General features: G+C 37.6%; 1 long non-coding RNA gene across 5 annotated transcripts in view; it reads left to right on the plus strand.

Annotated features, from left to right (window-relative positions):
* Positions 1-25900, plus strand: part of LOC129036929 (uncharacterized) — an 806216-nt gene that overhangs the window by 495290 nt on the left and 285026 nt on the right. For all 5 annotated transcript variants that reach the window (XR_010126426.1, XR_010126429.1, XR_010126427.1 and 2 more), the window contains 3 exons: positions 5153-5248; positions 6528-6577; positions 7101-7191. This is a non-coding gene — a long non-coding RNA (uncharacterized LOC129036929). The remainder of the gene's footprint in view (positions 1-5152; positions 5249-6527; positions 6578-7100; positions 7192-25900) is intronic.

The raw sequence follows: 25900 nt of genomic DNA on the forward strand, positions 1-25900 counted from the left end.
CATTCAAACTAAAATTTGCCCTTGGGGTGGTCTTTAGAGGTACTGCGAATATATTAGAGATTGCCATTTAACTTCACATTCTCAAATTAATTGTGTGCAATTAAAATGCTCCTGTTCAATAAAAGGTTTATCAAAGAGCTGTGTCTTTCATGAAGCTGGGAAATAGTACATGTACATCAAGTTAGAGACATAGCATGGCTGCTGTTATCAACACATGATTAAATTTCACACACAAAATTGACAAAACTTCTGTCATTCTTTTCGTTTTGGACAATGTATCTTTTTATTTCATAGTCTTTATTTTATTTCTTGTATGTTATTTACTTAGTTTCATAGCAATTTCTGTCTTGTAGAGACTTACATTTGGGTTCTTTGAAAGAATTAACAAACTATGTCAATATAGCAAGCTTAGCAACTCCTTTTCAACTGTGCTTTATTTCCTTTAGAGAAATGAGTTTGCTAGTTTTTGTTTTCAATTTAATAAAATGAAATATTAACATGTCAGATTTTTAAGGGATCTTCAATGTCAGTGAGTTCTGTTCTTCACCTCATGTGTAAATTCTCCTTAAAACAAACTCCAAGCCAATGGAAAAGATTTGGAATTTCAACCCTGCTACTTAGTGGCTATCAGTTGGACACACGTGGCTTATTGAAATACAATTTTCTCATCTATAAAATGTCAGTAATAACATTGACCTCAGATTTGATGTGATAATTATTTGCTTCACAATCCTCTTTACCTATATGTAATTAGCAAATTTGATGAGTGTTTGTTTTATATGTTTATGTAAGCAATAAAGCTGATAAAAAGATTTTGGAAAGAAAAAATTGTGGAACACATAACTAAATCCTTTTCTCCAGTTTTTTATTTTCTTGTTTGAGATGCTGATCATTTTCTTAATAATTTATTTCTATTTCTTCCATTTATAAAGCAAGGATTTATGTAGACAATGTAGAAAACACAGGCGAGGATAGTGAAGAAAATTTAAATTACTACCAGTTGAAATCTAGGGCAGCTAATATAGATAGATAATTTCCCCACTCTTGGAAAACAAAAAGCCCCCAGTTATTTATTGTATCTGACAAATAAGAGACTAATCATAATAAATTAATAAATGTGTCTATTATAGTCTAATAATCAGAAATTATGCATTAGTTTGCAGGTGGTTCAAGGCAAACGGGAAGAAAAAGGTGCTGGTTGGTTTCTACTCTGTTCCTCTCCCTAGGCATATTATTGTAGGCTTATTGTAGGCTGAGTTAGAAAACAGTGCTCTGCCTGAGCTCCCAACCTCAAGCTCACCACATGGGTGCTTTGAGGCCCACCCTCTTGTCCACCATGGCATCGGGGAGGCAGAAGGCCACAGCCATTGAAAATATTCTTTTTTTTAAATTTTATTATTTTATACTTTAAGTTTTAGGGTCCATGTGCACAACGTGCAGGTTTGTTACATATGTATACATGTGCCATGTTGGTGTGCTGCACCCATTAACTTGTCATTTAACATTAGGTATATCTCCTAAGGCTATCCCTCCCCCCTCCCCCAATCCCACGACAGTCCCCTGTGTGTGATGTTCCCCTTCCTGTGGCCATGTGTTCTCATTGTTCAATTCCCACCTATGAGTGAGAACATGTGGTGTTTGGTTTTTTGTCCTTGCGATAGTTTGCTGAGAATGATGGTTTCCAGTTTCATCCATGTCCCTAAAAAGGACATGAATTCATCATTTTTTATGGCTGCATAGTATTCCATGGTGTATATGTGCCACATTTTCTTAATCCAGTCTATCATTGATGGACATTTAGGTTGGTTCCAAGTCTTTGCTATTGTGAATAGTGCCGCTATGAACATACGTGTGCCAAGCTTCATTTCTGCTCACAGCCTTCCTAACCTATTTTATAGGTAAGGGTTATAAAAGCAATTCTCCCATTCCTCTTTTGTCAGTCCCACTTGGGTGGCCCAGCCCCTCTCTGTGTATTGAGGGAATGGTTGGTACCTGCTGCCTTTGAGCTTCCACGTAAACTGACAGAAGAGTCTTGTTTTTACATCCAGTTATAATCACTCCCTTAGGATACATTATATGAAGTGGATTTCTGCATCTAGGAATGTGACCATTTTAAAACTCTTTTTTTTTTTTTTGGTGGATTAACTTACAAACATTTTCTTACTTCTGTTGGCACTGTTCTTAGTTTTATGTAGTCATCAATTTAAACTTTGAAAACAAATCTACAATCTGTGCAATAGCAGTAGTGATGAAAACCATGTTACCTTACTCACAGAGTTTATTATTAATGATAATAATGCCTGTTCAATGATTAATCCTCCTTCGTCCCTGGAGTGCTCATGGCTGCTATTATCTCATTGTCACAGGTATTGTCACTGGGCATAGTATTCTATGAAGTAATGGTCTTGTGATTATTATATTGTGGCATATGAATAATGTACTTCATCAGTTTATAGACTATCCTTTGTGAGAATATGTTACTATTGTTTTGACTAAGATTTCTTAGGAAACAAGAATGAAATTTTAATACCAGAGATGCTTTCAGTTAAATACAATGACTCACTCACAATACAATCATCATACATAGCCAGTTGGGAAAATTAGAAAAAATGTAAAATTATCTAATCACTTTTTGTTTAAAAGATTGATTTTAAAACTCTTGACACATGCTAGTAAAGTTCTACTTCCCCAGATAAAAATATTATACCAATTCACACTTTCATCCTTACTACATAATACTGAGAAAAGAAAAATAGGGTAAAGGAGGAGAACAGGACAAGAAGGAAAAAGCAGGGGCCTGAACCTGAGAAGAGAGGAATGGTATAGAGAAATGGGAAGAAGTGCATGCAGGAGATGGGGTAAAAATCTCCTGTAACTCAGGTAAATCCATGTCAAGTCAAACTCTAGCATAAATAAATATGATTAATCTCTGCCAAATTATTTCAATGGGCAGTATATTTAATAGCTAGTTATTTCCTGGGTCTAGCCTAGAAAGAGTTATTGAGAGGTAGATTTACATGATCATCCTAGAACTCTTTCCATAGCAAAGTGTAGAAAAATTGCAAAATATAGCAATATTAATTCAGGCCATAACAGTATCTGCAAAGGCAGCATGGTGTGGTAGAAAGAAGATACATTTTGTCTCCAGATTCTGCAACTTACTAGCTGGTTGATCCTGAGATAGTTGCTCAGTACTAATGGGTCTTAAGCTTCTCAACCCTAGAATTTGAATAATAGTGTCTTTCTTGCTCAGCCCATGTGGTAATTATGAGATGAGATAGGATGAGTTTTGGAATTTGTGAATGTAAAAATCTTACAACAATCAGATATGTTATCAGCACCAAGGCATACTTGGAAGTTTCTAATTGCTATTTTTTAAATCTATTTTTTGTCTTGTTGACAGTATCCATGCCATTGTTTTGCCACAAATGAGATTTTGTATGTCAAGTGTACCTTGCATTTTTCTGGGTGCTTAGAAGCTACTCAGTAAGTATTAGTTCTTGGTTTCCTCTCTCCTCCCAGTTCCCCAACTATTTGCTTTTTGGAAATATCTGCTTATTTTACAACCATATTGTCATGACTCATTCTTTTCAAGTAGACAACAGAAAGTATGTGTATGCAGGGAACCTAATGCTCCACATTCTCATATTTATTGCGTTTGATATTATTTGCATGGAAAGCATTTTCTTCCCAGCCTAATTTGGTGAAAACGATGTCAACTGTTTCCCTGTTGTTCATCTGAAATCAGCTCCTAGATTTAATGAATTACATATCTTGGCTTTATTTTCTCATTTAATTTAATTTTATTGATGTAAAAACAATAGGAATAACAAAATGCTTCCAGTGTCAATGGTAATTAAAAAAACAAACAGAAAGGTAATAAAATGCATTATTACTTTGGCTAGATCCTTCCTTCTTTATTCACTTGAGAAAAAACAATCCAATCTTGAGAGAAAATGTAGAATGCGGTTTTGCGCCAGCAGTAATTAGCAGGAACAGCTTGACGAGAAACAGTGATGGAAGAATCAATGACATCAATAAAATAAAACCCAAATAAGGTTTCTGTTTTTCATATTAGGTCTTTACATATCAACTTAACCAAATGATTGAGAAATGACATTCTTAATCCCAAAGAGTGTGCCATAAATATATTGTAAACCATTTTGACCTTTTAAAACTATGTCAAGCTTTTCCAGTCTCCCGAGAGAGTATACAACATGGTTTTATAACCAATAATGCCTTCCCATTAAACACTACAGTTGCTTTATCAAATAAAATTTTTAAATGAGGTTTAAAAATTGCAGAAAACCAGGATTAAGTGAAACATTAAAAATGTTACTGATGTTCCACACTCAGGTCTTGATTGTAGGCATAATCATGAGAAGGGTAATATTTTTAAATTTTTAATTGGTTTGCTTTAATTTATCAAACTTTCATTTGGATTGATCTCAGTTTCTTCTCTTCCCTCTCTCATGACCATAAATCAAAAGATCCAGGATTTTTTCCATCAGAATTTTCTGATGCTTTACATATTGTTAAAAACAAACCCTTCTCGGTGAAACATAGGAACAACATGCCCCACACTTAGACCAGGGTTTTTCCACTTTAGCACTATGGATAGTCCAGATTTGATAACTCTTTTTTGTGGGGAACTCTCTTATGCATTATATTGAGTTCAGCAGCAGTCCTCGGCCTCCACCCACTAGGTTTCAGTAGAACTTCCGAGTTCTGATTATCAAAAATATATAGAGACACTGCCAAATATCTTCTTGGGGGCAAAACGCACAACTGGTTGAGAATCACTTTCTTAGACTGAGACTTCTACATTTCAGATGACATACATATAACTAACTTGATACACTAATGTGGCCAAAAAGAGGGCAGTCTAGCAGAGACAGGAAATCAAACCACAGTAGACTATAGTGGTTCTCAATCATGACATGCATTAAAAATACCCGTGAGATTTAAAAATACTGATACACAGACCAACCCCATATTAGTTGACTGAGGATCCTTGGATATAAGGACCAAGAATCACTGCCAAATTTACTAAAGTAGGTTACTCTGTGAATTTGATATACTACCTTTAGGGGCAAACACACAAGTTCTCCTTTTTGCAGTGTTACCCATCTTTTAATTTCTGTCCTTTCAGAGTCTGGAGTTGGTTCTGTTGGCCATCAATTTCCTGTGGTGCAGAGGTGCTGCAAGTACAATACAGATTAAACTCTCTGCAGGAAGTCTCTTATGGGTAAGAACAAGTTCAGGTAAAGACAGCACAACTCCTTTGACTTGCAACCACTTTCCAGTGTGGAGTCTAGAACTGTAGTTCTCACAGTGAGATTTCTGAGAATCAGCAGCACAACCTAGGAACTTGTTAGAAATGCAAAACTTCTGACTACTCTAGAACTACTGAATTAAAATCCCTTGGGGTGTGGTCTAGCAATGTGTATCTTAGTAAGATGATTCTGAAGTATACTAAAATTTGAGAACCATGAGCTAGAGACATTCTCTATATTCACTTATGTGTTTTCAGTGTTCTTCCACCTGAAACCACACTTCGCAAGACTTAAATCACTGACATACACTTTCATTGATTCTTTTAAATACTGCTGCTTAGGATTCCATTTTCTCAGAGATGTTTGTTGTGGAATCTATGACATATTTATACAGGTTATAGTCCTCAGAAAAGGAGAACTGGAGGTAAAGGAGAGGTCGAGGGAAGCAGAGAGCACTAGACACAGACCTGGCCCGAGTGAATGAGCACAGAAAATCTCCAAATTTGCTGCACTATGGGCCCATTCAGATCCCCTACAACAGCTTGGTTTGACTTCCACAGGTAATAATTAGCAGCTAGTGGGCCAGAAGAAAATGACATAATGATAGTTATTGAGAAGAGGAGGCCACATGCAGAAATAGGAGAACTTGATTTTAGGCAGAGCCACTGATGATTGAGGAAGGAGAGAAACAAAGGCACCTCGTGCCTTTCCATATTACCTTTATTGTAAGTGAATTACATTCTCGCATTCTACACCATTACATTCAGTAGTTTTACTGTTACAGGTCAATAATGGAGGTTGGCTTCTATATTACCAAGCGTTACTTGCTAGTTGATATAATTATCCCTTGGTGGACAAGATTGGGAAACTTACTTTCTAGTGGAAAGTATCAATATAATTTTTATGTGGATACTCAGCTATAGAGGGGCAAGGGTAGAAAATGGATTTTAATTAGAGGATATTGAAGGAGTCTAGGAGAAAGATTCTGTTGCAGCAGTCCAGGAGAGTAACAGGGGAGAAAGAGTGATAAAAACGTAATGTTAGCTTTGAGATCTAGTTTTCTTTTCTTTTTTTCTTTTTTAGAGACAGGATCTCATTTTGTTGCCCAGGCTGGAGGGCAGTGACACAATCATAGTTAATTGTAGCCTCAAACTTCTGGGCACAAGCAATCCCCCTGCTTCAGCCTCCAGAGTAGTTGGAACTACAGGCATGTGCCACCATGCCCGGTTAATTTTTTTATTTTTTTTGTAGAGACGGGCTCTTGCTGTGTTGTCCAGGCTGTTCTCAAACTCCTGGCCCAGGTAAGTCTTCCTTCCATCTCAGCCTCCTGAAGTGTTGGGATTACAGGTGTGAGCCACCTTGCCCAACCATAATTGATTTCATTACAAGAGAGGAATCAAGAATGACTCTTGGGTTTTTGCTTAATGACCTAGTGGATGTAAAATAACTGAAACTGAGAAATTTAGTAAGAAAGAGTATTGAAAAGGTTGAGGAATCAAGTTGTTTTGACCATATGAATTCTAAGATTCTTATTATGAAAACAAATAAAGATGCTAAGAAAGCAGAATAATAAACAAGTCTAGAGTACAGGAAAAGGGGATTAGCTTTGAAATTTAAATTTGGGAATCCTTTGCATGTAGATTTTAGGCTCAGTAGCCTGTTATTTTTATCATGCAGAATTCTAATTTCCATGGATTTAATATTACACTTTATGATGGTCATATATAAGATATTTTTGTTTTCTTTCTCATAATTTTTAACTGAGCAATTAAATTAAAGCAGCCCACTGACAATAGCTTCTCTGTTACCATTATGGTGTTGCAGCTTCCCATTGGGGATGACAGAGCTGGTGCTCAGGTAATCAACATCCTGCTGAGCCTATGAGAAAGCATTTGGGACAACTTGACAATGCATGGTGAGTCAGAAAGTTTGCTTTTTGATTCAAGTATTTAAAATTCCCTATTATTTTCTTTGTTTTTGGCTGCCTTTTGCTTAATTGTCTTGTCAGCTGTCCTAAGCCTGACAGCCATATGAGGTCAAGCAGAAAAATTGAACTGGGGAAATAATCATAGTTCTTCAATGGATTGTTTCTGAAAACTGAATATGAGGAGAGAATATTCATAGGTATGGCATAACTTCCATCTTGTAGCTGAAAGAAATCTTACCCCCAAATGATGACAATTTATAGAATTATGAGTTGAATGTTTGTGTAAGTATATGCCTTCATATTTTTAAACATGTACAGACTGCATTATTTTCTGCCAATAAATTTTATGGCTCTTATATCAAGTAAAGATATGTTGCTAATATGATCCCTGCAGTTGATAATATAATTTTTTGTGGGCGAGACTAACCATGTGGCTTCCCAGTTGGGCGGTAAAGGAATCAACAGCTAGTTTAGAGTTACTGGGGGCAGCATTTGGAAGATTTAACTTGTCCAGTTTGGGCCACTTATTAATATTACATATTGCTTACCTATCTTTTGCAATTCTTTGGTGTCCCTTCCTTAGACGTGGTGCTCAAGGAAGCTTTGGTGGAAGGCTTTCTGTAGACAATTCACTTGGCTCTGACAGGCCAAGAAAGCCTGTCTGGAGCCCAGATAAACCCAAGGCTCATTTCTGCATTTATTTATTAATACAGCGAATGTGGTTATTTTTTAGAGATTGTCAGAAAATCAGTTCTACATACTAGATGTGAACTTGCACTCTGACACTACTTCGGTGTTCATTTGTATTTTCTTTTATTTCTTGGTAAAAGCTCAGAAAATAACTGGATAGAAATGTGATCTTTTGGCATCTTTGAATTCACTCTTACCGAGATATCAGTTTTCCTGTCAAAGGAAAAATTAAAAAAATGAAAACCTATGATTCTGTAATATTGACTTTCTGTTGAACTAACAAGTAAATTAGAAAACAGGAAATGAAAGAGATCATGTCTAGCTTAGGGAGGCATCTATTGAAGGCTCAATGTGAAACTCATTTTGCTCTGAGCATATCCAAATGGGTACTACAAGAAATATAAATATTAGCTAGATTGCTGGTATCTTGGTTTCCTTCCATGTAGAATTCTATATAGAATTTCTATCCATTTGATGTAGATGCTGGTTTTTAGAGATCTACAGGGGTAAGAGAAGGTAATGTAGATGTTCTCACTTTGTTAACATAAAATTACATAAACCAACGCTCACTTGAACGTCTCATAGCACAGTGATTAATTCAACATTTACTGGTTACTCACCATTTACTAGGCACTGTGCTGTGTTCTGGGTATGAAATTCAAGAGATATGGGCATCCTTTTTAAGGAACTCACAGTTTCTAGCCTTGCTCTAAGATTAAATCTGACTAGATCAATAGAACTCTAGCTCTTGTATTTTCTTGAGTTTTAGAGACTGGAGCTACCAAATTTTGATGGTTAATTTTGTTTGTCAAATTGACTGGGAGATGGGATGCCCAGCTATTTGGCTACACATTATTCTGAGTGTGTCTGTGAGGGTGTTTCTGGATGAGATTAACTTATGATTTGGTAGAATGAGTAAAGCAGATTGTCTCCCATAATGTGAATGGGCATTGTCCAATCCTTTGGAGGTCCAAATAGAACAAAATGTGGGATAAGGGAGAATTTACTCTCTCTACCTGCTTTAGAGATGGGACATTGTTCTCCTGCACTTGACCTGGAACTACACTACTGGCTCCCTGGACTTCCAACTTTCAGACAGCAGATCATGAGACTTCTCAGCCTCCACAATCATGTGTGTCAGTTCCTTATAAATCTTACTTATACACATGTGTGTGCATGTGTATGTGTGTGCATGTGTGTGTGTGTGTGTGTATGTGTCTTATTGGTTCTGTTTCAATGGAAAACCCTGAATAATACACCAAAGAATTCCAGGAGAAGATGTACAGAAACAAAGTATGTCAAAATCCCGGAGGGATACCCTATAGAAATCTAAGGGACTACTTCTTGTAAAATGTATTAGATACTTCACTACTACTAACTCTGAAAACAACAGTCTGGGTTTACCTTTGAGAATGTGCCTTTGAAAATAAAGTTACAAATATCTAAAACTAAAGTTAAAAAGCGTAGATCAGACAAGCTAAGAATAGGTCTATCTACCACCCAGAAAAACACATGCAAGTTTGCCATACAGTCAAAACTGAATTTTTTATTTATGGGAAGGGGACACAAAAAATTTGGAAGGGGCTTTGCCCAATTTGCAATGAGAAAGAAACCAGAACCCTACATCCAAGCAGCAAAGAATAGAGCTGGGACACCAATAGCTATTTTTCTTAGCTTCTGACATAAAACCTTTAATTTTTTTATATTCCTGGCTATAGTGAACCAGGGTCAGTCAAAGGTCACTGACGAAGCAGATGCCCAGATTTCCATTTAGTTACACAAAAGAGTAGCTTCTTGATTAAATTTCATGTAATATGCAGCCACCCTACAACACAAAACCCATAAAAGGATCAAGCGAAAGAAAAACCAGAGGATTATTGTGGTCTTTAAAAACAATATTCAGTGAGAACAGCCTCACAGGTGCACTCAATTGCTGTGCTTTTGTGAGGGATCACTTTATTTTGTAAAGTTTTATGCTCTAAAATTCAAATAAGGAATGGAAAGAAATGATGTGGAGGCATTTGAGCCCAAGGTCTCAGTGTGTATTCGTGGTGCGCTTAGATATCGTGGGCAGTGGAAGCTGATCAGTATTTGTCTAGCAATTTTCTAGTCAGCTCAAAATCACCACAGAGAGTTCTAGATTTTGTAAGGAACATTTTTATGGTCACTTTTTTTTTTGTTAACTAATATGTTTATACTTCATGATATGCCTGCAAATAAAGTATATGCCTAAAAAGAGATCCATGATTATAGGGAGAAAGCTCTACTCTCTTTCAGGCTCCCTGCTTTTTTTTTTTTTTTTTTAACTTTTCTTTTAAGTTCAGGGGTACATGTGCAGGTTTGTTATATAGGTGAACTGTCATGGGGCTTTGTTGTACAGGTTATTTGATCACCCGATATTAAGCTTAGTATGCATTAGTTATTTTTCCTGATCCTCTCTGTCCTCCCACCCTCCACTCTCCGTAGGCCTATATGTATGTTGTTTCCCTTTATGCGCCCATTTATCTCCCACTTGTAAGTAAGAACATGTGGTATTTTGTTTTCTGTTACTGCATTAGTTTCCTAAGGATAATGGCCTCCAGCTCCATCCATGCCCCTGCAAAGAACATGATCTTGTTCTCTTTTTACGGCTGCATAATATTCCATGGTGTATATCTAACACCATTTCTTTATCCAGTCTATCATTGATGAGCATTTAGGTTGACTTTACATCTTTGCTATTGTGAATAGTGCTGCAATAAACATATGTGTGCATGTGTCTTTATAACAGAATGATTTGTATGCCTTTGGATGTATACCCCGTAATGGGATTGCTGGGTTGAATGGTATTTCTGTCTTTAGGACTTCGAAGAATTACCACACTGTCTTCCACAATGGTTGAACTAATTTACATTCCCACCAACAGTGTATAAGCATTCCTTTTTCTCCACAACCTCACCAGTATGTTATTTTGTGACTTTTTAGTAATAGCCAGTCTGACTGGTGTGATATGGTATCTTGTTGTGGTTTTGATTTGCATTTCTCTAATGATTACTGATGTTGAGCATTTTTTCATATGCTTGTTGGCTGCATCTATGTCTTCTTTTGAGAAATGTCTGTTCAGGTCCTTTTCTCACTTTTTAATGGGGCTGTTTGTTGTTTTCTTCTTGTAAATTTGTTTTAAGTTTTTTATAGATGGTGGATATTAGACCTTTGTGAGATACATAGTTTGCAAAAATTTTCTCCCATGTTGTAGTTGTCTGTTTACTCTGTTGATAATTTCTTTTGCTGTACAGAAACGATTTAGTTTAATTAGATTAACGCTACCAATTTTTCTGTTTGTTGCAATTGCTTTTTGGCATCTGCCTCATGCAATCTTTGCCTGTGCCTATGTCCTGAATGGTATTGCCTAGGTGGTCTTCCAGGATTTTTACAGTGCTGAGTTTTATGTTTAAGTCTTTAATCCATCTTGAGTTAATTTTTGTATATGGCATAAGGAATGGGTCCAGTTTCAATCTTCTGCATATGGCTAGCCAGTTCTCCCAGCACCATTTATTGAATAGGTTCAAATAACACAATCTGAAATGGCAAGGGGGATGTTACCACTGACCCCACAGAAATACAAATAATCACCAGAAAATATTATGAATACCTCTATGCACATAAACTTGAAAATTTAGAAGAAATGGATGCATTCCTGGACACATGCACCCTCCCAAGCCTGAACCAGGAAGAAATTGAATCCCTGAACAGACCAATACCAAGCTCTGAAATTGAGGCAGTAATAAATAGGGTATCAACCAAAAAGAAAAAGCACAGAACCAGATGGATTCATACCTGAATTCTACCAGATGAACAAAGAGGAGCTGGTACCATTCCTACTAAAATTATTTCAAAAAAATGAGGAGAAGGGACTCCTCTGTAATTCATTCTATGAGGCCTGCATCATTATAATACCAAAATCAGGCAGAGATAAAACAAAAAAAGAAAACTTCAGGCCAATATCTTTGATGAACATTGATGCGAAAATCCTTAACAAAATACTGGCAAAGCAAATCCAGCGGCATATCAAAAAGTTATCCACCAAAATCAAATAGGCTTTACCCCTGGGATGCAAGGTTGGCTCAACATACACGAATCCATAAATGTGATTCATCACATAAACAGAACTAAAGACAAAAATCACGTGATAATCTCAATATATGAAGAAAAGGCTTTTGATAAAATTAAATATCAATTTATGTTAATAAGTCTCAGTAAACTAAGCACTGCAGGAACGTACCTCAAAATAGTAAGAGCCATATTTGACAAATCCACAGCCCACATCATACTGAAAGAGCAAAAGCTGGAAGCATTTTCCTTGAAAACTGGAACACAGCAAAGATGCCCTCTCACCACTCCTATTCAACATAGTATTGGAAGTCCTGCCCAGGACAATCAGCGAGAGAAAGAAATAGACGACGTCCAAATAGGAAGAGGGATGGTATAGATATGAGATTATGTCATCTGTTTGCAGATGACACAATCCTTGTTTGTGGATGACATAATTTTATCTAGAAAACCTTAAAGTCTCAGCTCAAAAGCTTCTTAAGCTGATAATCAGCTTCAGAAATGTCTCAGGAAATAAAATGGATGTGCAAAAATCACTAGAATTTCTTTACACCAACAACAGTCAAGCTGAGAACCAGATCAGGAACGTACTCCCATTCACAATTTCCACTAAAAGAATAAAATACCTAAAAACACAGCTAACTAGGGAGGTGAAAGATCTCTACAACGAGAACTATAAAACACTGATGAAAGGAATCAGAGATGTCACAAACAAATTGAAAAACATTCCATGCTCATGAATAGGAGGAATCAATGTCATTAAAATGGACATACTGCTCAAAGAAATTTATAGATTCCTACAAATTCCTATACATGCTATTTTTATTTAACTACCATTGAGATTCTTCACATAGCTAGAAAAAAAGCCACTTTAAAATTCATGTGGAACCAAGAAAGAGCCTGAATAGACGAGGTAATCCTAAGCAAAAAGAACAAAACTGAAGGCATCGTGCTACATGACTTTGAACTATACTACAGGGTTACAGTAACCAAAACAGCATGGTACTGGTACAAAAATAGATATATAAACCAATGGAACAGAATAGAAACCCAGAAATAAATGGTCACAGTTTTTTCATCCTCATTGGTTAGAAGTTGTGGGTTTTGTTCTGTTCCACGTGTGGACTAAATCTCCTGTTTTTTCTTCATGTATGCATCTCTTTTTTATTACCACTAGAAATAAAACATGGGACCAACATAGGACCAAAATAAAACATGGGACCAATAACCATTACCATTTACCCACTCGCTATTTAAAAAAAGAGAAAGACCAAACAAAAAAAGCAGTGTTAAAGGACTAGAATCACTTCCTCACACTTTTTTGAGTCACTTTCTACATGAATGCTACTGTCCCCAGCCATTTCTTGCTTTTCTTGTGGGTGAATGCTTACCATCATCACTCACCTTGTAGAGTTTCTTGTGAGCAACTACATCTAAGTAGTTGTGCACAACTGGTCTGAATCTCTTTCTGTCAACACATTAACACCATTATTGTTTAGCCTGTATTTGTCTAGGTTTTCTCAATGGTAATATTGTTGTCATAATGCCTTCTGGTGGCATTGTTATATGAATTGAAATAATACAATAAAAATATCTGATGTTGTGTCTGGCACACAAAAAGTATGCAATACCTGAAAGCACTTTAGTATTTTGTTGTTGTTTATTCTACAAATATTCACAAGCACTTTCTGTATGCTTGACACTGGCCTAATTCCCAAGGAAATAGAGGTGAAATAGACATCTGATTTCCTGCTAAGGTTAAGTAATATCTACAATGAATTATTAACCTACCTACAAATCTTCATGGACCTCTGATTGCATGAGAGGTAACAGAAAATAAATAAAGTGGTATACAAACAGCTGATACTCACTAGCACCCCCTGTTTGGATTTACTGGCTGTTTATGGCTAGCATTTGTTCTAATTGGTCATTAAAGGATGCAGGGAGTAGTTTAAGCAGAATTTCAGCTTTGGGAGCTGGCGGTGAAGCGGGATGCTTTTTCCCTGAGGTTGTCCTGGGGAGGAAATCCTCCATTTTTGGTTTACAAGACTAGAGTAATAAAGTTATACTACAAGGACATCTTCATTTAGGTAGTTTATTTTCAATTAAGCTGGTGAATGCTATAAAAATGAGAATAATAGAAAAATATGCAATGAATGTGGTTTGTCTGATAAATGATGAAAGGGTGTTTGATGGGTTGTTCTCCGATTCAAGTAAGTGTGAATAGGTCAGCCACTAAGATTCAGAATAAACACTGACTTAATTGTTGGAATGTCATACTTCGTTGTTTAGATGTATGGAGTATTGGGATAATTGCTAGAATGAGGATAGAAAACACAAGGGCTAGTACACCCCCTAGTTTATTTGGGATAGACTGTAGAGTTGCGTAGGCAAATAAAAAGTACCACTTCGGTTTGATATGGGGCAGAGTGCTGAGGGAGTTTGCTGGGGTGTAGTTGTCTGGGCCTCCTAGGAAGTCACGTGAGAATAGAACTAGAATTAGCAGGAGCAGGAGAAGTAGAATTAAGCCTAGAATATCTTTAATTGTGTAATAAGGGTGAAATGAGATTTTGTCAGTCTGATGAAATTCCTGAGGGGTTATTAGATCCTGTTTCATGTAGGAATGAGAGGTTGATGGCTACTAGGGCTGTGATAATAAAAGGTAGGATGAAATGGAAAGTGAAGAATCATATAAAGGTGGCTTTATCAACTGAGAATCCACCTCAAATTCATTGTACAAGGTTGGTTCCAATTATGGGGTGGCTGATAGTACATTTGTCGGTACTGTTGAACCTCAGAATGATATTTGGTCTCATGGAAGTATGTAACCTATGAATGCTGTTGCTATAACTGCAAATAGAAGAATAATGCCAATATTGCAAGTTTCTAGGAAGGTGAATGATCTGTAGTATAAGCCTCAGCCTACATGTAGAAATAGGCAGATGAAGAATATTGAAGCCCCACTAGCACGTAGGTAGCGGATAACTCAGCTGTAATTTACATCTCAGCAAATGCATGTGACTAAGGAGAAGGTAGTTGAAGTATCTAACTTGTAATGTATAGCTAGGAATAACCCTGTACCGATTTGAAGGACCGGGCAAATTTCTAGAAGAGAGCTGAAGTTTCACCACGCAGAGATGTCTGATGGTGCAGGTAGGTCAATAAACAAGTGGTTAATAATTTTTATTAAGGCGTGCGTCGCATGAGTGTTAGTCATTAGGGTTCTTATAATTGAAGTACAATGATGATTTTTCATGTCATTAGTCATAGTTATATTCCATTTTAGAATTAGAACATATATTGTATTTTTAATATTATTCTTGTTATAGGCCTTGTGGGGCTCTCTTCAAAGCCTTCTCCTATTTATGGGGGACTGGGGTTAATTATTAGTGGGGGAGGGGATTGCAGTATTGTATTAAACTTGGTGGGGCTTTTGTAGGTTTAATAGTTTTTTAAAAATTTATTTGGGGGCAATAATGGTCATTTTTGGTTATATGACAGTGACAGCTACTGAGAAATACCCTGAGACCTGAGGGCCAAGTGTTTCTCTGTGGGGTGCTTTGCTATTAGGGTTGCTGTTAGAGTTGGCGTTAGTTATGTGAATAATTGATTATGATGAGGTAGAAATTGTAATTTTTTTTTTTAATGAGATACAGAAACAGCTGGATTGGTTACAGCTCGGCGTTTGCCTTATTTGAACACAGTTTGAACAGTCGGCTACATTTGATTGGCCAAAACTCGGTGATTGGCACAAATGTAGGCTATGGTCTGGTAATACCTCCACTTGCTTTTTTTTTTTAAATTTTATTATTATTATACTTTAAGTTTTAGGGTACATGTGCACAACGTGCAGGTTTGTTACATATGTATACATGTGCCATGTATACATATGGTGTGCTGCACCCATTAATTCGTCATTTACATTAGGTATATCTCCTAATGCTATCCTTCCCCCCTCCCCCAACCCCACAACAGGCCCCAGTGTGTGATGTTCCCCTTCCTCTGTCCAAATGTTCTCATTATTCAATTCCCACCTATGAGTGAGAACATGCAGTGTTTGATTTTTTGTCCTTGCAATAGTTTGCTGAGAATGATGGTTTCCAGCTTCATCCATGTCCCTACAAAGGACATGAACTCATCATTTTTTATGGCTGCATAGTATTCCATGGTGTATATGTGCCACATTTTCTTAATCCAGTCTATCATTGATGGACATTTGGGTTGGTTCCAAGTCTTTGTTATTGTGAATAGTGCCCCAATAAACATACGTGTGCATGTATCTTTATAGCAGCATGCTTTATAATCCTTTGGGTATATACCCAGTAATGGGATTGCTGGGTCAAATGGTATTTCTAGTTCTAGATCCCTGAGGAATCGCCACACTGACTTCCACAATGGTTGAACTAGTTTACAGTCCCACCAACAGTGTAAAAGTGTTCCTATTTCTCCACATCCTCTCCAGCACCTATGGTTTCCTGACTTCTTAATGATCGCCATTCTAACTGGTGTGAGATGGTATCTCATTGTGGTTTTGATTTGCATTTCTCTGATGGCCAGTGGTGATGAGCATTTTTTCCTGTGTCTTTTGGCTGCATAAATGTCTTCTTTTGAGAAGTGTCTGTTCGTATCCTTTGCCCACTTTTTGATGGGGTTGTTTGTTTTTTTCTTGTAAATTTATCTGAGTTCTTTGTAGATTCTGGATATTAGCCCTTTGTCAGATGCGTAGATTGCAAAAATTTTCTCCCATTTTGTAGGTTGCCTGTTCACTCTGATGGTAGTTTCTTTTGCTGTGCAGAAGCTCTTTAGTTTAATTAGATCTCATTCGTCAATTTTGGCTTTTGTTGCCATTGCTTTTGGTGTTTTAGACATGAAGTCCTTGCCCATGCCTATGTCCTGAATGGTAATGCCTAGGTTTTCTTCTAGGGTTTTTATGGTTTTAGGTCTAACTTTTAAGTCTTTAATCCATCTTGAATTAATTTTTGTATAAGGTGTAAGGAAGGAATCCAGTTTCAGCTTTCTACATATGGCTAGCCAGTTTTCCCAGCACCATTTATTAAATAGGGAATCCTTTCCCAATTGCTTGTTTTTCTCAGGTTTGTCAAAGATCAGATGGCTGTAGATGTGTGGTATTATTTCTGAGGGCTCTGTTCTGTTCCATTGGTCTATATCTCTGTTTTGTTACCAGTACCATGCTATTTTGGTTACCGTAGCCTTGTAGTATAGTTTGAAGTCAGGTAGCGTGATGCCTCCAGCTTTGTTCTTTTGGCTTAGGATTGACTTGGCAATGTGGGCCCTTTTTTGGTTCCATATGAACTTTAAAGTAGTTTTTCTCCAATTCTGTGAAGAAAGTCATTGGTAGCTTGATGGGGATGGCATTGAATCTATAAATTACCTTGGGCAGTATGGCCATTTTCAAGATATTGATTCTTTCTGTCCATGAGCATGGAACGTTCTTCCATTTGTTTGTGTTGTCTTTTATTTTGTTGAGAAGTGATTTGTAGTTCTCCTTAAAGAGGTCCTTCACATCCCTTGTAAGTTGGATTCCTAGGTATTTTATTCTCTTTGAAGCAATTGTGAATGGGAGTTCACTCAGGATTTGGCTCTCTGTTTGTCTGTTATTGGTGTATAAGAATGCTTGTGATTTTTGCACATTGATTTTGTATCCTGAGACTGCTGAAGTTGCTTATCAGCTTAAGGAGATTTTGGGCTGAGACGATGGGGTCTTCTAGATATACAATCATGTCATCTGCAAACAGGGACAATTTGACTTCCTCTTTTCCTGATTGAATGCCCTTATTTCCTTCTCCTGCCTGATTGCCCTGGCCAGAACTTCCAACACTATGTTGAATAGGAGTGGTGAGACAGGGCATCCCTGTCTTGTGCCAGTTTTCAAAGGGAATGCTTCCAGTTTTTGCCCATTCGGTATAATATTGGCTGTGGGCTTGTCATAAATAGCTCTTATTATTTTGAGATATGTCCCATCAATACCTAACTTATTGAGAGTTTTTAGCATGAAGGGCTGTTGAATTTTGTCAAAGGCCTTTTCTGCATCTAGTGAGATAATCGTGTGGTTTTTGTCTTTGGTTCTGTTTATATGCTGGATTACGTTTATTGATTTGCGTATGTTGAACCAGACTTGCATCCCGGGGATGAAGCCCACTTGATCATGGTGGATAAGCTTTTTGATGTGCTGCTGGATTTAGTTTGCCAGTATTTTATTGAGGATATTTGCATTGATATTCATCAGGGATATTGGTTTAAAATTCTCTTTATTGGTGTGTCTCTGCCCAGCTTTGGTATCAGGATGATGCTGGCCTCATAAAATGAGTTAGGGAGGATTCCCTCTTTTTCTATTGATTGGAATAGTTTCGGAAGGAATGGTACCAGCTCCTCCTTGTACCTCTGGTAGAATTTGGCTGTGAATCCATCTGGTCCTGGACTTTTTTTGATTGGTAAGCTATTAATTATTGCCTCAATTTCAGGGCCTGTTATTGGTCTATTCAGAGATTCAACTTCTTCCTAGTTTAGTCTTGGGAGGGTATATGTGTCAAGGAATTTATCCATTTCTTCTAGATTTTCTAGTTTATTTGTATAGAGGTGTTTATAGTATTCTCTGATGGCAGTTTGTATTTCTATGGGATCGGTGGTGATATCCTCTGTATCATTTTTTATTGCGTCTATTTGACTCTTCTCTCTTTTCTTCTTTATTAGTCTTGGTAGAGGTCCATCAATTTTGTTGATCTTTTCAAAAAACCAGCTCCTGGATTCATTGATTTTTGAAAGTGTTTTTTGTGTCTCTGTCTCCTTCAGTTCTGCTCTGATCTTAGTTATTTCTTGCCTTCTGCTAGCTTTTGAATTTGTTTGCTCTTGCTTCTCTAGTTCTTTTAATTGTGATGCTAGGGTGTCAATTTTAGATCTTTCCTGCTTTCTCCTCTGGGCATTTAGTGCTATAAATTTCCCTCTACACACTGCTTTAAATGTGTCCCAGAGATTCTGGTATGTTGTGTCTTTGTTCTCGTTGGTTTCAAAGAACATCTTTATTTCTGCCTTCATTTCGCTATGTACCCAGTAGTCATTCAGGAGCAGGTTGTTCAGTTTCCATGTAGTTGAGCGGTTTTGAGTGAGTTTCTTACCCCTGAGTTCTAGTTTGATTGCACTGTGGTCTGAGAGAATTTCTGTTCTTTTACATTTGCTGAGGAGTGCTTTACTTCCAACTATGTGGTCAATTTTGGAATAGGTGTGGCGTGGTGCTGAAAAAAATGTATAGTCTGATGATTTGGGGTGGAGAGTTCTGTAGATGTCTATTAGGTCTGCTTGGTGCAGAGCAGAGTTCAATTCCTGGGTATCCTTGTTAACCTGCTCTCTCATTGATGTGTCTGATGTTGACAGTGGGGTGTTAAAGTCTAGTCTTTTTGTAGGTCACTAAGGACTTGCTTTATGAATCTGGGTGCTCCTGTATTGAGTGCATATATATTTGGGATACTTAGGTCTTCTTGTTGAATGGATCCCTTTACCATTATGTAATGGCCTTGTCTCTTTTGATCTTTGTTGGTTTAATGCCTGTTTTATCAGAGACTAGGATTGCAACCCCTGACTTTTTTTGTTTTCCATTTGCTTGGTAGATCTTCCTCCATCCCTTTGTTTTGAGCCTATGTGTGTCTCTGCATGTGAGATGGGTTTCCTGAATACAGCACACTAATGGGTCTTGACTCTATCCAATTTGCCAGTCTGTGTCTTTTAATTGGAGCATTTTGCCCATTTACATTTAAAGTTAATATTGTTATGTGTGAATTTGATCCTGTCATTATGATGTTAGCTGGTTATTTTGCTCGTTAGTTGATGCAGTTTCTTCCTAGCCTTGATGGTCTTTACATTTTGGCATTTTTTTGCAGTGGCTGGTACTGCTTGTTCCTTTCCATGTTTAGTGCTTCCTTCAGGAGCTCTTTTAGGGCAGGCCTGGTGGTGACAAAATCTCTCAGCATTTGCTTGTCTGTAAAGGATTTTATTTCTCCTTCACTTATGAAGCTTAGTTTGGCTGGATATGAAATTCTGGGTTGAAAATTATTTTCTTTAAGAATGTTGAATATTGGCCCCCACTCTCTTCTGGCTTGTAGAGTTTCTGCCAAGAGATCCGCTGTTAGTCTGATGGGCTTCCCTTTGTGAGTAACCCGACCTTTCTCTCTGGCTGCCCTTAACATTTTTTCCTTCATTTCAAGTTTGGTGAATCTGACAATTATGTGTCTTGGAGTTGCTCTTCTCGAGAGGTATCTTTGTGGCGTTCTCTGTATTTCCTGAATTTGCATGTTGGCCTGTCTTTCTAGGTTGGGGAAGTTCTCCTGGATAATATCCTGCAGAATGTTTTCCAACTTGGTTCCATTCTCCCTGTCACTTTCAGGCATAGCAATCAGACATAGATTTGGTCTTTTCACATAGTCCCATTTTTCTTGGAGGCTTTGTTCATTTCTTTTTACTCTTTTTTCCTCTTTTTTCTCTAAACTTCTCTTCTTGCTTCATTTCATTCATTTGATGGTCAATCACTGATACTGTTTCTTCCAGTTGATCAAATCGGCTACTGAAGCTTGTGCATTTGTCAAGTAGCTGTCGTGCCATGGTTTTCAGCTCCATCAGGTCATTTAAGGACTTCTCTACATTGATTATTCTAGTTAGCCATTTGTCTAACCTTTTTTCAAGGTTTTTATCTTCTTTGTGATGAGTTCAGACTTCCTCCTTTAGCTCGGAGAAGTTTGATCGTCTGAAGCCTTCTTCTCTCAACTCGTCAAAGTCATTCTCCATCCAGCTTTGTTCCGTTACTGGTGAGGAGCTGCATTCCTTTGGAGGAGGAGAGGCGCTCTAATTTTTAGAATTTTAAGTTTTTCTGCTCTGTTTTTTCCCTATCTTTGTGGTTTTATCTACCTTTGGTCTTTGATGATGGTGACGTACAGATGGGGTTTTGGTGTCGATGTCCTTTCTGTTTGTTAGTTTTCCTTCTAACAGTCAGGACCCTCAGCTGCAGGTCTGTTGGAGTTTGCTGGAGGTCCACTCCAGACCCTGTTTTCCTGGGTGTCAGCAGCGGAAGCTGCAGAACAGTGAATATTGCTGAACAGCAAATGTTGCTGCCTGATCGTTCCTCTGAAAGTTTCGTCTCAGAGGAGTACCCGGCTGTGTGGGTTGTCAGTCTGCCCTTACTTGGGGGTGCCTCCCAATTAGGCTACTCAGGGGTCAGTGACCCACTTGAGGAGGCAGTCTGTCTGTTCTCAGATCTCCAACTCCGTGCTGGGAGAACCACTACTCTCTTCAAAGCTGTCAGACAGGGACATTTAAGTCTGCAGAGGTTTTTGCTGCCTTTTGTTCGGCTATTGTAATTGATTTTAAGAATATAGAAAACTGGGTGATCTTTGAGGGTGAAGAAATAGGATTACTTTGTGAGGATTCTATGCGTGTAGCTGCCTTATACAATTATGGATGTTAATTGGTGGTGGTTGCTGGTTGATCTCTGTTAGTATTTTTATTGTGATTGAGATTACGTGAGGGAACAGGGTTAAATAATTAAGAATAGTGTTAGGAGGGAGGGAGTAAGAGAAAAGGAAAAGGAGAGCTTAATTAGGCTTTTCTGGGTAGATACAATGGTGGAGGCTATAATTTGAATTTGGGCAGTATATTTTGGTATACTTTTTGTCTAATCAAGTTAGGTCTAATAGAAGAGAGACTAAGTTTTGACTTGCAAATAAATTTAAGTGTGGTGTTGTGCGGTGTATTATCACTGGGTAAAACCCTAATATGTTGGAGAAATTAAATATCTGTGATGGGTACTTGAGTTTGAGGTTGTTAGTTATAAGATTATGTTCTACTGCAGGTAAGAAGCCTGAAATAGTTACTCCGAGAGCTGTGACACTGTGCCTGTGCTGTAACAGTTGTAACTATTTGAATATTATTTCTGGATATAAGTAACATATTTAATGACATAATGCATGAAAAGTCCTTATCATGGTCTCAATCCCAGAATAAGTTTTTAGTAAATATTAATTTTTATTATTATCATCACTATAAAAAAGATAAACTGTACTCAGAAAAAGAGCTTACAGTTTAGTATTGGAGAACAGATATTTGCCAAGTGATCACAATATAAGACAAAAGATGGGGAGGGGTGGAGCCAGGATGTCAAACTAGAAGCAGCTTATTGAGGGGAAACAAAAGAGCAAGTGAAGACTGACCCTGGAGGCTGATCATCTGGGAAACCATGTCAGGGTCCAACAAGACAGCAGGAAAACACGAAGAGCAGAGCAGAGAGGAGCGAAGCTGGGTACCTGTGGGTTTAGGCTCAGTGTAGAGCCAGGAGAACCTCTCCAACATAGGAAAGGGTGAGTGAGTGAGAGCCCCCAGGGGGATTCATGCTCTCTACAGACACCCGTACAAGACTGGGAATGGATAAATCCCCTTGGTCCCCCTGTACTCCACCCCCCACGGCACATCTAGGTAGGGGCAGAGAGCCACCTGGACATTTTGTGGGGGTAACTCTTATGTCTGAGGGGACCTCTACAACCCTCAAGCCCCAGAACACACCAGCAGCACTGTTGCCATATCCCCAATTGAGGCTGCAGCTGTAGTGCCTGGGAACAGTAAGATTGCTCTAGCCGCCCCTTGCTGGACAGGGCTCAGGTCCAACTTACAGCCCAGCTGTCCTGCTTTGGCCTGAACATGGCTGGCCACTCTACCTACCCTCACCACTGGTAGCCAGGTTGCCATTGCTTGCTAGAGCTTTCAGCCCAGCAATCCCACTTTTATGTGAACTCAACTGGTGGGTGCAGCTTCCTGATGTCCCTGGAAAAACACAGATGGCAGGGCACATCTCTAGCATTCTTATACACAAACAACATCCAAGCTGAGAGCCAAATTGGAAGTGTAATGCCATTCACAATCGGGACAAAAAGAGTAAAATACCTAGGAATACAGCTAACCAGGGACGTTAAAAACCTCTACGATGAGAATTACAAAACACTGCTGAAAGAAATCTGAGATGATACAAACAAATAGAACAACATTTCATACTTATGGATAGAAATAATCAATATTGTTAAAATGGCCACACTTACAGATTTGAAGTAATTTACAGATTCAATGCTATTCCTATCAAATACTAATGACATTCTTCAGAATTGGAACACAAATATTCATGTGGAACCAAAAAAAAAGCTTGAATAGCCAAGGCAATCCTAAGCAAATTAATAAAGCTGGAGGCATTATGTTACCCAACATCAGCTATACTATGCAGCTACAGTAAGCCAAACAGCATGGTACTGGTACAGAAACAGACACATAGACCAGTGGAACAGAATAAAGAGTTCAGCATTAAGGCCACACATCTACAACCATCTGATCTTCAACAAAGCTGATAAAAACAAGCAATCAGGAAAAGACTCCCTATTCAATAAGTGGTGCTGGGATAACTGGCTAGCCATATGCAGAAGATTTAAACTGGACCCTACTATATATCACATACAAAAATTAACTCATGATGGATTAAACACTTAAAATGTATAACCTGAAACTAGAAAAACTCTGGAAGATAACCTAGTACATACCATTCTGGACATATGACCTGCCAAAGATTTCATGACAAAGATACCAAAAGCAATTGAGACAAAAAACATTGACAAATGGGATGTAATTAAACTATGGAGCTCCTGCACAGCCAAAGATTATTAATCAAGTAAGTTAACAGAGTAAATTTTTTAAAAACCCATTAACAGAGAAAACAGACAACCTAGAGCATGGGAGAAATTTTTGTAAGGTATGCATCTGACAAAGGTCTAATATCCAGAATCTATAAGAAACTTAAACAAATTTACAAGAAAAAAATAACCCCATCAAAGAGTGGGCAAAGGACATGAATAGACACTTTTCAAAAGAAGACATACATGCAGCCGGCAAACATATGAAAAAATGCTCAACATCAGTAATCATGAGAGAAATGCAAAGCAAAACCACAATGAGACATCATCTCACATCAGTCAGAATTGCTATTATTAAAAAGTAAAAACAACAACAACAACAACAACAACAAAACAGATTCTGGTGAGGTTGCAGGGAAAAGAGAACACTTTTACACTGTTGCTGAGAGTGTAATGAGAGCGTAAATTAATTCAGCCATTGTGGAAAATAGTGTGGTGATTCCTCAAAGAGCTAAAAACGGAATTACCATTAGACCTAGCAATCTCATTATTGGTATATACCCAGAGGAATATAAATCATTCTACCATAAAGACACATGCATGCATATGTTCATTGCAACACTATTTCTAATAGAAAAGACATGGAATCAACCTAAATGTCCATCAATGATAGACTGGATAAAGAAAATATGATACATATTCACCATGGAATACTATCCAGCCAAAAACAAAACAAAACAAAAACCATTAAGATTATGTCCTTTGCAGCAACATGGATGGAGCTGGAGGCCGTTATTTTAAGCAAAGTAATGCAGGAACATAAACCAAATACCACATGTCCTCACTTATAATTGGGAGCTGAACAATGAGAACCATGGATACTAGAAGAGGAATAACTGACACTAGGACCTTCTTCAGGGTGGAGCATGGGAGAGGTAAGGAGATCAGAAAAAAAATAGCTATCAGGTGCTATGCTTATTTCCTGGGTGACAAAATTATTTGTACACCAAACCCTCATGACATGAAGTTTACCTACATAAGAAACCTGCACGTGTACCCCTGAACCTAAAATAAAAGTTGAAAAAGTAGAGTATTACCATTTTGCTAACTGCATGATATATTCATTGGATATATCATTGGATTTAGTTTATCAAATCATTGTCTTAAGTTTTGTCATTTAGATTGCATTCAATTTTTCACTATTAAAAATAAAATGTTAGTAAACATTAAGAAAAGATAATAAACACCATGGAAAGTTCTAGAAGATTTTGATATGGGAGATCTTGTTCCTGTGATGAAGACAGAAAAATATAGAGTAATGGGTGTTGAGATAGGAAAAAGTTTTTGACCTGGTGATGTATTGACCTGGTTTGGACACCTGAGGATGAGGAGGAGAGGCTACTAGTTCAGCAAACAGAAACTGAACAGCCTGAGGCAGGAGAATTAGGAAATCATAGATATAACTATTTGGAAGGGTAGGTAAAGGAACCACAAAGACATTCCATTTAATTGAAAATTTGTAGAATAAAGGCGGGCATATTCTATCTGTCAAGGCGAATTAGAGACATACTGTAAACCTGTAAGTGGAAACCTGGAATTTGAATTTGGCTCAGATGATAGATGCAGCATAGCAGTCAGTCAGCTAAAGCTACAGCTGCTCATCTCTTCATAGAACCACGTAAGTCAGCATAATTCAGGGTTCTTAACCTCAGCACTATTAACATTTTGTGTTGACTAGTTCTTTAATATAAGGGCTGTCTTCTTCATTGTAAAACATTTAGTGGTATCCCTGGCTTCTGTTCATGAGATAACATTAGTACTTTCTTGTGTAACAACTAAAAATACCTTCAGACACTGTCAAATAACCCCTAGGAGGCAAAATTGCCCCCAGTTGAGAAATGCTGGCATAGAGGATAGTGTGGCAGAGGTAATTTTTTTTAACAATGATTGAAGTTGTCTCCTTTTTCTCTTTCCCTCTTCTTAAATAATACAATTTCTAGGCTCTCTTACCTCACAGGGAGGTTTGTGGTAATGTAAGAAACTACATGACAATTTTCCTTTCTTAATTTTCTTTCCAAAATCAAGTCCATGAGGAGGTTTTGCTGTACATTCTTCAGACAGAGAAGAGAAGGGCTTCTGAAGAAAACCTGAACAGAGAGAGAAGGATTTACTCCACCTAAAAATAATTTTCCAAAGACAGAAAGAAAAGATAGGTGTCCATGGCATTGTGGAGTAGTGGGGGCTTGTGT

The sequence above is a fragment of the Pongo pygmaeus genome, chromosome 4, assembly GCF_028885625.2.
Source record: "Pongo pygmaeus isolate AG05252 chromosome 4, NHGRI_mPonPyg2-v2.0_pri, whole genome shotgun sequence".
Lineage (NCBI taxonomy): Eukaryota > Metazoa > Chordata > Mammalia > Primates > Hominidae > Pongo > Pongo pygmaeus.